General features: G+C 33.0%; 1 pseudogene; it reads right to left on the bottom strand.

The window, feature by feature from the left end:
• Positions 1–1,610: 1,610 nt before the first annotated feature.
• On the bottom strand, positions 1,611–12,561 carry LOC129298682 (rho GTPase-activating protein 7-like; annotated as a pseudogene).
• Between the last annotated feature and the right edge of the window lie 1,999 nt (positions 12,562–14,560).

Raw genomic sequence — 14,560 nt, 5'->3', positions numbered from 1 at the left:
AGTAGCTCTGAAATAGGAAATAGGAGCTACTTTTGTTAATCATTTATGCATTACAATTGTACTCCATGAAGTCAACTGCTGCATTGATTTGCCAGATTTCATTTATAAAATTGCTCACCTGCCAAGTACGTTAGGTTTGGAGCTACTTTTTTTTTTTTTGGGGGGGGGGGTGGTTTAGCACCTTTGATTGAAGCCTAACACAAGAATCTCTACAAATTTTCTGTCTTCACCTTTTTTGTTAGTAAAACTAGCCTCACAGCTTCAGACTACAACAATAAGAAGAAATCTAATCCCATTAGGCATGATTAGTTACATGGATTGAATGATGTCATTGTGCTCAATCAACAATCAAATCTTTGGATATGTTAAGTAACCAAAAGGCCTCATTTAATATCTTCATTGAGTATTCTCTTAGATCTTCTTATGCCCCTCTTTGCAAGACTTAAAACTATCTAATTCACCCTCCTCACCAGCACCTCCTATGGCCTTCCTTGTACATGTTTAAACCATCTCAAATGATTTTCTACCTTTTATCCTTAATATATGCCACAACAACTCTTCCTCATATATAATCATTATGAATCTTATCTTTTCTTGTATGCTTACACATCCATTTCACATCTTCATCTCCACTACGCCAACTTTATGTTCTTGTCACTCTAACACATCACATAACGAGTTATAAACAGTTGGATAAAACTTCCTTTAAGCTTTTTAGATACTTCTCAGTCATAAATAGTTCCTGTAGCCTTTCTCCATTTGAATCACCTTGCTTGTATGCTATGTGCAACATCCCCATCAATTTCACCATCATTTTTGTATAATTGCTCCAAATATCTAAACTTGCCACTTGTGGTATGATCTGATCCCTAATTTTAGCCTCCAAATTATTGCTACCTACTCTCTTATCAAATTTGCAGTGCATTTATATTCCATCCTTTTGGATCCTTAACAGTCTAAAAATTCACAACCTTTTTAAGGGGTTCACCATGTCAAGAATGCAGTGCAAATCAGAGGCTTTATTTCATTAATGTGTTTTTTATGTTCCTATAGTGTTTTTTGTTTGAGGATGACATTCCTATACAACTGCATGTTGTTTGAACTCCTGGAAAAATTTCCTCGTTTTGCTTAGAAAAAGGGGTAACATGAACAGGGAGTTGTGTTCAATCTGTAATGAGTTAAGGAATTATTATTTGAGGCTTTGGTTTATTAAAGTTTCCTGTGAAGATTAGGAACACCTGATAATCATGTTAAGATTTATTATCCTAGTAGCATTAAGTGGATACACAGGTTATTATGTATCCAATTTAAAGACATAAACGGTGATTGGTTACTTTGAAATATTTGAGCTATACCATCTCTACCTTCGCTCCCCTACACTCCTCTTTGATCAACATTTACCTTCTGAAATATGAAAAATGATAGAAATTAAAGAACAGTGCAAGACAGTGCACACAGCCCATATTGGTAAGTTGTTAAGAGCAGCGATGGTCAGGGAAACAAAAAAAAACAAAAAAACAAAAAATAACTCACATTGCTCCTTCCCCAGAATGCTGATCGTTTAGAACTGACATTGGTGTTACTAGATCTACCAGTTTGCTTCCCAGAACTGGTTCATTTCCAGGCACAGAAAAGTGATTACCAGGATCCATTGAAGATAATATTTCACCCATAGAACGATAAGACTCAGGGCCAGGCAACATATTTGTAGCATCCTTCTCATCAGCTGAATTTTCGTTTCCCTTCTGCTTGTTTGGATCTGTAGAATGTTTGGCATCAGTATCAGCATTGGAATTTGCAATCTCAGCCTTAGCATGGTAACCATTGGAGGATCCAGCATCAGAATCGTCACCACCAAATACCTGCTGATAAAAAGAGAAGGCTGATGATTACGGTATGATTATTCTCCACACCTCAGTCATTTCATCTTGATTAAAAATACTAATCAAAGCATTTAATTTGAATCATGACCAGGAAAAAAATGGAAGCTTGAAATTCTTTAAATATTATTCCCCTCTTTTGTACTTTATTTAAGAAGAATGAGTTCGAAGGAAAATAGTGATAATAAATAGGGGGACTAAATGAGAGAGAACCTTGTAATCGTACAGATCACTGCCAGCATAACCACTACTTTCACTCATTTTCCCACTTTGCACACGAACAGCATCATCATCTGTCTCTTGATCAACTTCATTCTCTGCATCATGGTAACCATTGTCTTTCACATCGACATTATTTCGTCAGTGGAATCCTCAGTCTCACTGTTTTCAACCCTAGAGTCTGCCGAAATGGAGCATCTCTGTATAATTTCATCCTGAAACAACAGCAAGAAGCTAAGCGCCTGATTCAAATTGGAAAATATATATATATATATATATTAAACAGGCACTAGGTTAGCAAATTTAAATTTTATCAATTCAAATTACGATCTGATCTTAAAAATGCAATAACAACACGCAGTCACACGCTAGTATTGAAGATAAACAAACCCTAAGGCTATCAATCACCATTTCTTTTTAACAAGCAATAAAAGGTTGACTGAGAGTATCTTACATAAAAAATACTATCATACTCTTCCAACAAAGTCGTAATGATTGCTTGAGCATTATTAGCAGCATTAGCAGCTGCAAGAAGCTGAGCTGAACTATCACCACTAGTATCAAATTCATCCTCCAGTTCACATTCTCCAGCTAGTAAAGGTCTTAAGAGCAATGGTGCCATGCAAGCAGCAATAGCAGATGGAGTCATTCGGTTCTCAAGAGAATAAGAAGCAATTTTATGCATCATCTTCAGAATTCTGCATAGGTAGAGATATCAACATTTATTACATTCCAAGACATGTCATTATTAACATTTAAATATTTTAATAAACAACAATTATTTTATCTCTCAAGGGACATCACAATGAATAACCAACAAGTAGTATTTCTAGTTCATTTCTTATAAATGACACGTTACATGAAAATCAGTGATTTACTAGGAATGACTGTTGGTTAGGACTTAGGAAGCTCCTATTAGTTAGTATAAATAGGAGGAGGTGTTAATGTAATGAGCATCTAATGAATGAATAATACTCTTTACACTCACAATGGAATAATGATTGACCTCCAGAGAAAAATTAAGAAGCTTTCTCCTCAGATCCAGTTGTTTTAACAATTCTACCATTGTCTTTAATCAATATCAATATAAGCTTATAAATTCAAGACAGTATTCTTCTGAAAATTTCCAAAACCTAAAATAATAATCTCTCAGATGGAATTACAAATTTGGCACACAATAGAATGACATCATGCACATGGATATTTGCGGAACATATCATCAATCAGAGTCTAGAGGGGAGCCACAAAGCGAGGGTTACCTCTGTAATAAACGTCGATTAGGCTCTGGAAAGGTTTCCAGTATAGCAGAGCGCATCGCGCTGATCCTAGCTTCCCTCCTATCAATTTCTTGCCAAGTAAAAAAGTACAGAACATCATTAGTGTTACATGTAAAATGTAAAGGTGGTATTATTCAACCAACAGAACACATTCTACATACCTCCTATTCATACTAATAGGAGAGTCCCCTCATACCTCCTATTCATGTCCCTTTACTGCCTAACATCACTATCATATAACATTGCTTTGCTAGTCTTATAGCCGTTCAACAAAACTTCTCTTTTAATTTATTTAGTATCTTCTGATCACAAAGAACCCCAATACCCTTCTCCATTTTAACCATCCAGCTTGTATTCTATGTATGACATCCCTATCAATTTGTATGATTGATCCTAGATAGCTGAACTTTGTCACTTGTGGTATGAATGAATCCCCAATTTTTACCTCCAGATCATTTCTAACTTGCCACTTATTGAACTTACAATGCATATATTCTGAGTTTAAGATCTGGTTTTTCACAAAATCATTTGCATTCCAAACACAGCATAATTCAGTGCTTCTAGATTTGCAACAAACAACATTGCATGTCACCATGTGGCATTTTCTCACTAGATCAGAAGTATCTGCATCTTCTCATATGTATTATATCATGAATTCAATAAACAAATTTGAAATACTTGTATACAAATTCGAACATAAGACCTAATGCATTGATCAGCAATTATCAACAAAATTGGATGATCCATTCAAATTTTCAAGCATTCTTGACATGAAAGAGAAACAATATTCAAAATGTAAAACTATCCAGTACAACAAAAAATGAGAAAAATAATAAAAATTTTGATGCAAAACAGTGAAGGAATGGGAAGGAGAAAATGGAGAAAGATTCGGAGGATGATAGAAATTTAGGGGACGATACAGTGTTGAGGGAAAGGTATAATAATGACAAAATTCTCAATCTTTATTCAGGTCACAAGAAAGTCTAACATCAAAATAACCTTAGCACTATTTATGAAGCCCAATATAATCTATTATCTATATCTATATATAATACAAAAAACTCTAACAACTACTGTTCATGAGCCATGAACAGTGTGATTCATTTTTTAGACTCCATGCAATGTAACTCATACTAGCTATTTAATGACAATAATCTAAACCTAATATAATCCTAAAACATAAATAAAAGATAAATTCTATCCTAATTTGAAATTCAAAATAAATTAAATCCTGAGTTTTAAAATGAGGATAATGACAATTCTAACTAGGTTTTTCCATATATTTCTAGCATCACATTTTTTAATGTATTAAAAATCCTTTCTCAATTCAAGTTTCATACAAGCATTCAGGATTTTAGAAGAACACATGGCATCTATTGTTAAAAGCATGGCAAGAAAAGAAATGAAGCACAAAACAAAACTTACTATAAGCCTCTAACAAAGCAGTGCAGCATGATGCTGGAACTGGAGATGAAGGTAGCTCCCTTAATACATGCTGTGAATAAAGCAAGAAAGTTACGATACAAAATGCTTAAAAAACAGACTTTTTTCATAGTCCAGGATTCATATTTTATCAGTTGAATAAAAAAATACTAACTATTTCCTGATTAAATTCATTAACCCTCAAAGTTAATGAAATGATGCACGATTGATCTACAGCCTCAAGTTAGTAAGGACCGAAAACTAATTGAGAAGCAATAGGCCAAATATCTGAATAGTTCACGTAGTTAATGAACTTATTAAGTGTTTGGACAGGGGAAAGGGTAAGGAAAAAACAGCTGAGGAAAATCGTACATTCAGCAATTAAGACTTACTAAATAAATTCCAGTTGTTTAGCAGTTCTTTATGGTCTACTATATGCTACTTCAAGAAGTTTTTTGGAACCTTAGGGCACACAACACTAATTTTTATATTGATGTCATTGTCTGCTCTTGCTTTTACAGTTTCTGTCACATGCCCTTCTGTGGTGCTTGAGATAAATATCTTAGGCTTTGTAATCTTCTTTGACTCTAATTAAATTTCTTCTTTCATTTAAAAAGGGAAAGAAAAAGAAGTCCTCACAAACTTAAAATCTCCTATACAAAAAATTGACCCTACTAAATTCAATTTTCATGGTTGAGGGATTGTAGCTTACATAACATTCACAGGCAATCCTACAGCACATGTAGAATATTACATAGTATGCTACAGTGTGTTCAACAAATAATTTGGTTCTGCATTCATGTACTTAAACTGGATAAAAATTCAATCAGCAAAAGAGATTTTTCTCCTCAATGCTATAGTATGTTCACACACAATTTGGTTCAGATTACATTTACTTAAGCTAATAAAATCAACAAAATATAAATACCTTAACACAGTCACCAATAACATGAGCATCCTCATCAGAAGAAAATTCATTCTTGCCTGAAAAAATGAGTAAAAATAAGGAATTTGGAATCCATGCTTGAAAAGAAAAGAAAAATAAAAATAACTAAGAATCTAAGGTCGAATAGCATTTTGCTGGTCTTTCATCTGCAACAAGGTTGAACCACGGAAAAAACCTCAAATGGTGATTCTGATTTGGCTATACATACACCAACAGGATCAACAGGCAGTGAACCATTATTAGTACCCTTGCTCATATTCTTGAACTCTCCGATCTACCTCCTCAACATCTGCAGATTGCCGCAAAATTCCTTCAACTTTAGTTCCTGCAAAAAGACATGATAAAATGAACAAAACCTCTTAACTAAAGAATAAGTATAACACGTTCCATGCATTATAATTCTTTTGCCCTCCATTGTACAATTGGATGTATTTCCAATATGCTTAGCAACACAAAGTGAAAGGCATTTAAAACTTAAAGCAAATCAAATGATAAACAATTCAAAGTTATAAGCTGAGGCACAACTGTAAGGATTTAGATGTAGACCAACAACAAAATTAAGAACTGCGTTTCACAACCCCATTCAAGAAAGCCCAACTCAATTCTGTCAACACAAATCTGAACAAATTATTGTAAAACAATATAGTTTCTACTTTCTAGCCAACAAACCTCATATTGTGCAGACAACTCGTGCAATTTAAAAAAAAAATGGTTGACAAACTCAAGTTTCTTAATAACCAGTGGTTAAATTTTATTTTTTTTTTAATCAAGAGACCTGAAATAATGACTAAAAGCTGAACTAACTGATGAATTTTTACCTTGAATTACAGATTGCAAACTGTTATTATGTTGCTGACATAAAAAAAGCCTTGACTTCTGTCTTAACTATCAATGCAAGCATTGACTAAAATAATTTAAAGTTAAACTCATGACTTCTTTCATTGAATCTCCTTGTTAGACATGCAGAGAAACTTGATATCTTGCGTGCTCTATTATTTTGACATCCTTTTTTTTTTCCAAATAAAAATGTCTATTATTGTAGCTTTCCTAGGGTTAACACCTTATTTTCTCCTCCCAGTAGAATTCCACTAATATCAAAAGAATGTCTTAAAATGTCAAACTCATCCCATAACGCACAGGAAGCTACTTAGTTTATGTTTTCTTCTGTTTATCAAGCATAACATTAGCGTAAATTTAAGTTGATAACATAAAACTGGAAATATGGTAATTGGCAAATGAAGATGTTTGCACACACGCACAACTCTCAGACACATTATGGCAGCCCCTCTCCTCTTTACCTATGGTAATAAAAAGATAGAGATCAACTAGAACATAAACTTACAATGAACAACACACATAATTAAGACTCCTACTCCTAGCAAACTCTCAGACTCCAAACAATGATAAACTTGAAAATTAACCCTCTCCGAAAAAACTCTCCCTGGAAAAAGCGCGGCAGAAAAAAAAAATGGAAATGCGCAAATGAAAATTGAGGCTCTCATTATTAATCAGACGCTCCAATGCCATGTGAAATGAAGTGATGATTTCTTGTAGATCACAGTGAGCGTATTTATAATAATAAGAGGCTCCAGCACAATTAATACTAATAAATACATACATTGGAAAATCCCTACAAATCTGCCTATGTAATGATTCTATACTCATTGTAAATAATTTCTTTAATTACATGAATATTCTCTAGCAATAAATCTATCTACATTAGGACACCTAGACACCTCATCCAATTTAATAGTTGAATAATATCTACACTAGGACATTTAGACATTGCACTGTACTTCAAGAATTTCACAGCAACTAATAATTCATCTACTGACATCCTTTGTACACATAGCTCTCAGAATTCTTGACTTGCTTCCCTTGAGCTGCCTCCTAGACATTCTCCCCGTCATACTCCTTGGCTACATCTAATCACAACAACACAATAACACAACTACCAGATATCTTCAAGCTACTTCTCTTGAGTAGTCTGCTTGACCTTCTTTAGCTAATCTTCACTACTTGAATACCCATGAATCTTGAATGAGCATAGGCTAGAGCTATTACAGAGAAGGGAGGATTATAGCTGCCTTTTGGGGAGTTAATAAGAGCTCCAACCCTAAAAAACACTCAAGTAATTACACATAATCATACACATATACCTGCTCCCCTATTAGTTTTCGCTTTTAAACAAACCACATACGAAGGGGATAAATACATATCTCCAAATGATTACACAGGGAACAATAGGTGAAAAGAAATGCATTTGCACCACAAGGTTATGGCAATCAAGCCCTATTTTAAAATCATAACTTACCATGCTTCTCTAAAAACTGAAGAGCTTTTTCAAGGAAGGATGGACCACCGTCAATATCTTCAAGTGCAAGTAGAATTGGTCTTCCAACAACCAATGACTTAACTGGACGCTTATCTCTCCCTAAAGGCACACAATAAATTCAAGTGACAATAAGAATGACAACAACCTTGACAAAACAACAAATAAAATAGTATAAAAAAAAAAAAACAATCAAAACCAACAAAGAAAAACACAGGGAAGAACAACCAACATGATTATAGAAATCAGTTATTACTTTAAAAAAAAGAAAAAAATGTAATGAAGAATTAGAACAAACATTGATGGAAAGACCCTTCAACAGAATCACTCGCATCACTACGAAAGATCCCATTTTGTCCCATGACAAGAGCAGCACTTGGTGCTTGAGCAAGAGCTTCCTCAAGTGCTGTCTTCCATTCATACAAGTCTTCTGATGTCTCAGCCTGATGTTTGACAAGAGAATGGTGGAGAAATTTATATAAAAAGACAATTTTAAAATGGCTATTACATATCACAAATAATTATAATTGAAGCTCATTTTGTCACTTAAAAATTTTATTGTAAATAGAGCACCTTAAGAGTGAATGCTCGACCATCACGTCCATCCGGAAACAGTACTGTGAGAAGCTTTTTATCTTCTCTAACAACAACACTGGAAGATGTATAACTCAAGTTATTATTAGAAAACAGATAACCATAATGTTAAATAAAAAATATGTTAATTATCTTACGTACCTCCCTGAATTGTTTAAGTCAATACCACCCAGTGTTAGATTAACTTCACCACCTCTCTGAGGAAGCGCGCTCTGCATAATCAATTAAAATAAAAACAATTACAAATACTAACATCAAAGTTGTAACTCCCATATTTCAGTTGGAAGGAGTCACACAAGTGAAGACTGAAGATTGTCATAAAGCAATCCAGCCACTCCGACCTTATGATAACAACTATTAACTAAATGAAATGTCATTTACCAAAAATAAATTGCACAATGCATATTCATATTCTGATGTTGATAGGTGGGCATGGTTTAGGCAATCGCACCTTACTTTTCATGTGCAAGTTCATTGTACATACCCAAATATCTGCTTATTTTAGAGCAGAAGCATACAGAAAGAAAAGAATAATTTGACACGAGAAAAACAAAATCCATGTTGAGACAATCAAATAACTTGAAACGACTTAGCCATTTATGTGACACTAACAGGGTCGTTTTTGAAAAAAACCAATGATGTCCGTGTAAGTATGAACCAACGCTTCTTCCAAGACTTCCAGCCTATTCCTACAAAAATTCAGAACAGTACAACAAGATAAATATTTGTATGATTCAATACATTTGGATATGTAGTCTAATAAAAAAACATTAAGAACAGAAGAGCCACCTCAGAAAATAACCCCTTTGTCCTTATAAGAGAGAAAGGAAAGTAAGCGAGGAAAATCTGTAGAATAACCAACCTTTAGAAGATATGAAAAGTGGGCCACTTTTAAAAACCTGTCACAAATCACCAAAATGTTAGAAAGCCAAACAAATCCACTTGATCACTTCTAACTAAAACGCATTTAAAATCAAGCAGCTATTACTTGTGATGGAAATATTTTAAGAATTTCCACCAGCTTTATCTTGAAAAGTAGCACCAAATTTGGAGAATAAAAATGCCATTATCATCCAGCAGAAGAAAGACAACACAAAAGTAAGATGGAAAAAAATAAACTCAAAATTATCAATATTAAAGAACAACATGGCTTATTTACCTCTTTTTGGATAAATAAACAAGCAAAAGTTTCATAATAGGATGGTAAATTATATGATAAAAAAGAACAAGAGAAGAAGCTGTATGAGGCCTCTGATCAGCAGAAAGTCAAAAGTGCTAATCTACAGTGTCCAGATAAACAGCTTGACCTTTGAAGGAGCTTTTGATTTCCAAATTGCCTTGTTAAATCTTTCCCTAGCACAAGAGTGCATACAATAGATAATGTAAGGTTTGCTTACTACACGCTGCAAAGATCATTATTCCAAACTCTCACCCAGAGTGAAAGAAAAGATGGTCTCAAAAGGAAGCAAAAGGATTATCATTCTATACTCAACCTAATGAATCCCTATTAAAATGAAAGTTCAACAAAAGAGAATATTCCCTCTGGTCCTTAATTTAAACAGAAAATCACATAGAAGCCACATGTAAGGAATTTAATTACTAATAGGTCCCCTTTACATGTCAACATGTGTTATAGTGTTATTTACATGTCATCCTGTGACATTTTGCACAGAATGGGACCTATTGATAATTAAGTTCCTCAACGGGACTTTCGATTTTCCCTTATATAAATCACTTTTCAATACCTCACCAAAACAAAGAAATAGATTGAGGGCATTTTTGGAATAAAGCAACTAATGCTCCAGAAACTATTTCAAAATGATTTACATTTTGGACCATAAAACTCTTCTGGAAAGTGACTTGTATAAAGAACCAGAGGGAGGAATCCTGAAAAGACCAAAGTTTTTGTACAAAAGAATTACGCAAAGATGAAATTTGATAGTCTCAAAAAGGCATAAAAAAAACGAACATTTCCCGCCCAACTACTCTCCCAAAATCTAATAAGAAGGCTATCACTCACCCTAATAGATATTTCTGAAAAAGACAAACCCTTGAGATATAAATCTCCATAGAGCGCATTAGTAGCATTGATGGTCAGGTTAGTATCCTACCCGTTCCAATTTAAGCCAGTCTCACTCTAAATGACCTAATGCCATAGACTAAAGTATCAATGGCCATGGACTACAAATTGTCCAGAAGAATATGAAAACTAGAGAACAAAACAATCAAACAGTAAAAACTAAAATATTCAATGAATACCAATACAATTTCAGATAAACAAGAAAATGGAGTTATAATAGTGAATAGTAAAACTTAAAAACAAAAGTATAATGCTTAAGTGGGTATAAGTATACAGATAAATAATGGATCTATGGATATATAATTAGTTCTCTAAATGATGTTTTGGCCAAAATAAAATTGAAAAAGGATGAATAAAGAAAACAAGATGACCAAGTTCTAACTTCAAAATATCAAACCATCTCTGAGGGAGAATGAGGGATAGACACATATTAAGTTATAAAATATTTAACCATGCACAAATAGAAGATCGCTGCATAAATAGAAACCCCACAATAAAAATCCAGAAGACAATCATCTACCATGATATATCATTTAACTAACCATCAATGAAGGAAATCAACACAGTCCAACTGACTGGACTAGGTCCTTTCTCAATGGGCTGTGACAGAAAGGACAGTAGAATAGATTCACTTTACCCTCTACATTATTCTTTTTTGCAATTCAAGCTTATAGTTAGGTCATGCAGCACCCTTTAGTTCTTTTTCCAAATACTGCAAATAAAATTCCTCTAAATTCAACTGCTTCAGTCATGAAGTTCCTTTTTATGCCAATGCACTTACTTGTTACCATCATCTATCAAGGACGCTCTCATCTGTTAACAGACACCCCTCTTTTCAAAGCCATCACCATTTATATATGTAGGCAATAAGACTAGTGGCCCCAAGAAAACGGTCCAAACTTTTGGAAACAGGTATTCATAGGAAATTTAAAAAGTACACTAGAAGGAAAATTCTTTTCCACCCCTCGCCAGAATTTGAAATTTCAGAAATCACTAAGGGGTAAATACATCTTGCACAGAATTCCTCGTCAAATTCAACAGTTAAACGCAACGAAAACTCAGCAAGGCCTTACTTAACTTTCTTGAATATTGTCTTCTGTGACTACGTTTTGAAGGCACATAAACGCTATATAATCAAATACGTTCACTTTAAAATCGCAACCGTTCCGGCATGTGATTCAACTCTAATTAAAATCCATAAAGAAAACTCCTTCCCAGCTGGTATATATCCTTCATACCAAGAAGAAACATACCGTGTTGGAAGCGGCAGGTCGCGGCCGCTCAAAAGAAGCCGAAGAGGCCGACATTTCCACAGGGTATCACAGAAGAATCAACTTCATTGTGACTGAGTCTGAATCCGACCATAACCATCATCCAAATTATCAGCATTTCAAATCCGCGAGTGAGCTCCGACTCCAACAGCGACAAAGACAAATCAGAGAGATTTGACTTCAAATTTCCAGACTTTCAAACCTTCGACTGAGATGCGAACATGGGATTCATCCGTCACTTCAACCTCCCAACCAGTTCCCCAGATGTCATTTACTCCAAAGACAAAAAAATTGAACGAATGAACTATCCACAGAAACCCCACGAGACAAATTCTTCTCCACCGGAAATGAAGGGTATCTCTATTTTCTCTTGTCTCACTTTTTCCGGTGAAACTCTCTCACTTTTCTATTAGATTAGGTAAAGGGAGCTATAGTGGTTGTCACGGAAATGCGAAAATCTGAAATTGTGCTTTGCTTTTCACCTACTTCTAGTCTCTTTGCGCCAAGGAGAGAGAGGGAGGGAAACAGAAGAGGAGGAATAGAGTGAGGGTGAGAGACCGGGTTGGGTTGGGTCCTCTATAGTCAACGTTGAACCTGTTGAAGTCAGGATCCAATAATAACAGGACACGTCACCAACATAAATTAGTATGAGCCTCTGGATTTCATGAATGGATATTACTTCCCTTGAGAAGTGAGATTTTGAGGAAATATAGAATATTAAGGTCCAAAAAAAAGCAGAGAGAAACAATATAGGAATATAGGAACTAGGTAGCTGGCACCTCTATATCATTCCGTGAACAAATCGTCCCTGTTCTGCACATGACTAGATGCTTGGTAATTATTATGATTAACCTCACTTCCATCGCACAACCTTGTTGATTGAATCATTCCTTCCTGTTCAAGATGTAAGCTTCTTCTTTCTTCTTTTTTTCTTTTTCTTTTTTTAATTTTGAAGTTAATTTTGATCCAAGATATAAAAACTTAATATTTAAAAATTATTTTTTATTTTATTCATGGTATTTGTTAACCCAATTTCTTGATTTTTGCCATCATCATTCTTAATCTATGTTTAATTTAATTTATTATTAGTAGTTGGGTTAAGGGCAAAATAAATCACAATATATTTCATGAAAATAAGAATATAAATATCTTTTATTTATACTTGAATTATAGTTGAAAATTGTTTACATTGTAGATTGAAAGGAGTATATTTTTGCATATTTATTGATTTATTGATACTGATATGTTTCTTACCTTCTCTAAATCACAAGTCATTCCTAATCATATTTCACATGCTGGGTAAAAAAATGTTTCTTTATTCACAAAAGAAAGACATTTTTTGTCTAAATATATTTTTTCTTTTTACCTTTAAACCTTTACTATAAGAAGTGAAAAGAAATGTTTAGTGAGATTATGTGAGTATTTTCTATACTCACATTAATTAATATATAAAGATAAATTTTAAAAATTAATTTTAAAATATTTCTTACATTTTGGACCAAATTTAATTTTACAAAATGTTATATAATTTGAACCGGAATGAGTATGTTAATGCATAAAGTTTGATGAATGGGTTACATATAGTGTTTTTATTTTGAATGGTAAAACTCAGTATGAATTTTATAGTATATTTGTAGAACTTAAAATTCTTTTTCAAAAAAAAAATCTAACTTTATGTGTGCAATATTTTGTGGCCGATTTAAGTAAGTCTAACAACGATATTTATGGTTATTAATGAATATATAACAAAGATCCGACAACGTAGGGAACCTATAGATAATAAATTTATGGTAATGTTTATTGAGTTAGATATTCTGACCAAATAAAGTAAATGATATATTGACCAATTTGCTTGTTGTTAATGAAATATTATGATATTGAAACTTGCATCATTTTCATAACAAACTTTTAATAAAATATAATATATTCCATCTAGTTACTCAGGCAAACTGAGATAGTAGTTACACCCTTAAAAATATTTTAAAAATATGTAACTTTTCAATTTTGTCTTTCTTTACAATTAATAATTATAATAAATTGTTATTTAGGAATTTAAATAATAATAAATGAAGGGTAAAATTTAAAAATAAATTAATTACTCTAACTTTATCTATATTCCCTTCATTTTCAAATATAAGATAAACTACCATGAATTTATTTGTTTTTATTTATAAGAAAAACTATAAATTTTAACAAGATATTTATTACATTTTTCTCAAATTGTCCCTTATAAAGTTATATTTTCACTAGATAAATTTATTTTATTAATTACAGAGCTAATTTAGTCTAACTTTTTTAATTTTAAATATAATTATTATACTTAACCAAACTTTTTGAATTGATTTTTTTCTATATTAAAAATGGAAGGAGTATTAAAGACAGGGAGGAGGAGGAGTACATTTGTTTTTACTACAATTAGAAATTAGAAATTTAGAATTATTGAACGTGCAACAAAGGTCCGGCAATGTGGGGAACAATAAATATTAAATTTATTGTAATATTTAATGTGTTAGATATCTTGACCAAATAAAGTAAATTA

Source organism: Prosopis cineraria, unplaced genomic scaffold (genome assembly GCF_029017545.1).
Source record: "Prosopis cineraria cultivar Desert tree isolate PC_DT_omini unplaced genomic scaffold, ASM2901754v1 PC884, whole genome shotgun sequence".
Lineage (NCBI taxonomy): Eukaryota > Viridiplantae > Streptophyta > Magnoliopsida > Fabales > Fabaceae > Prosopis > Prosopis cineraria.
Note: the sequence above shows the minus strand (reverse complement) of the source record. Positions and strands in the feature narration are given on the sequence as shown.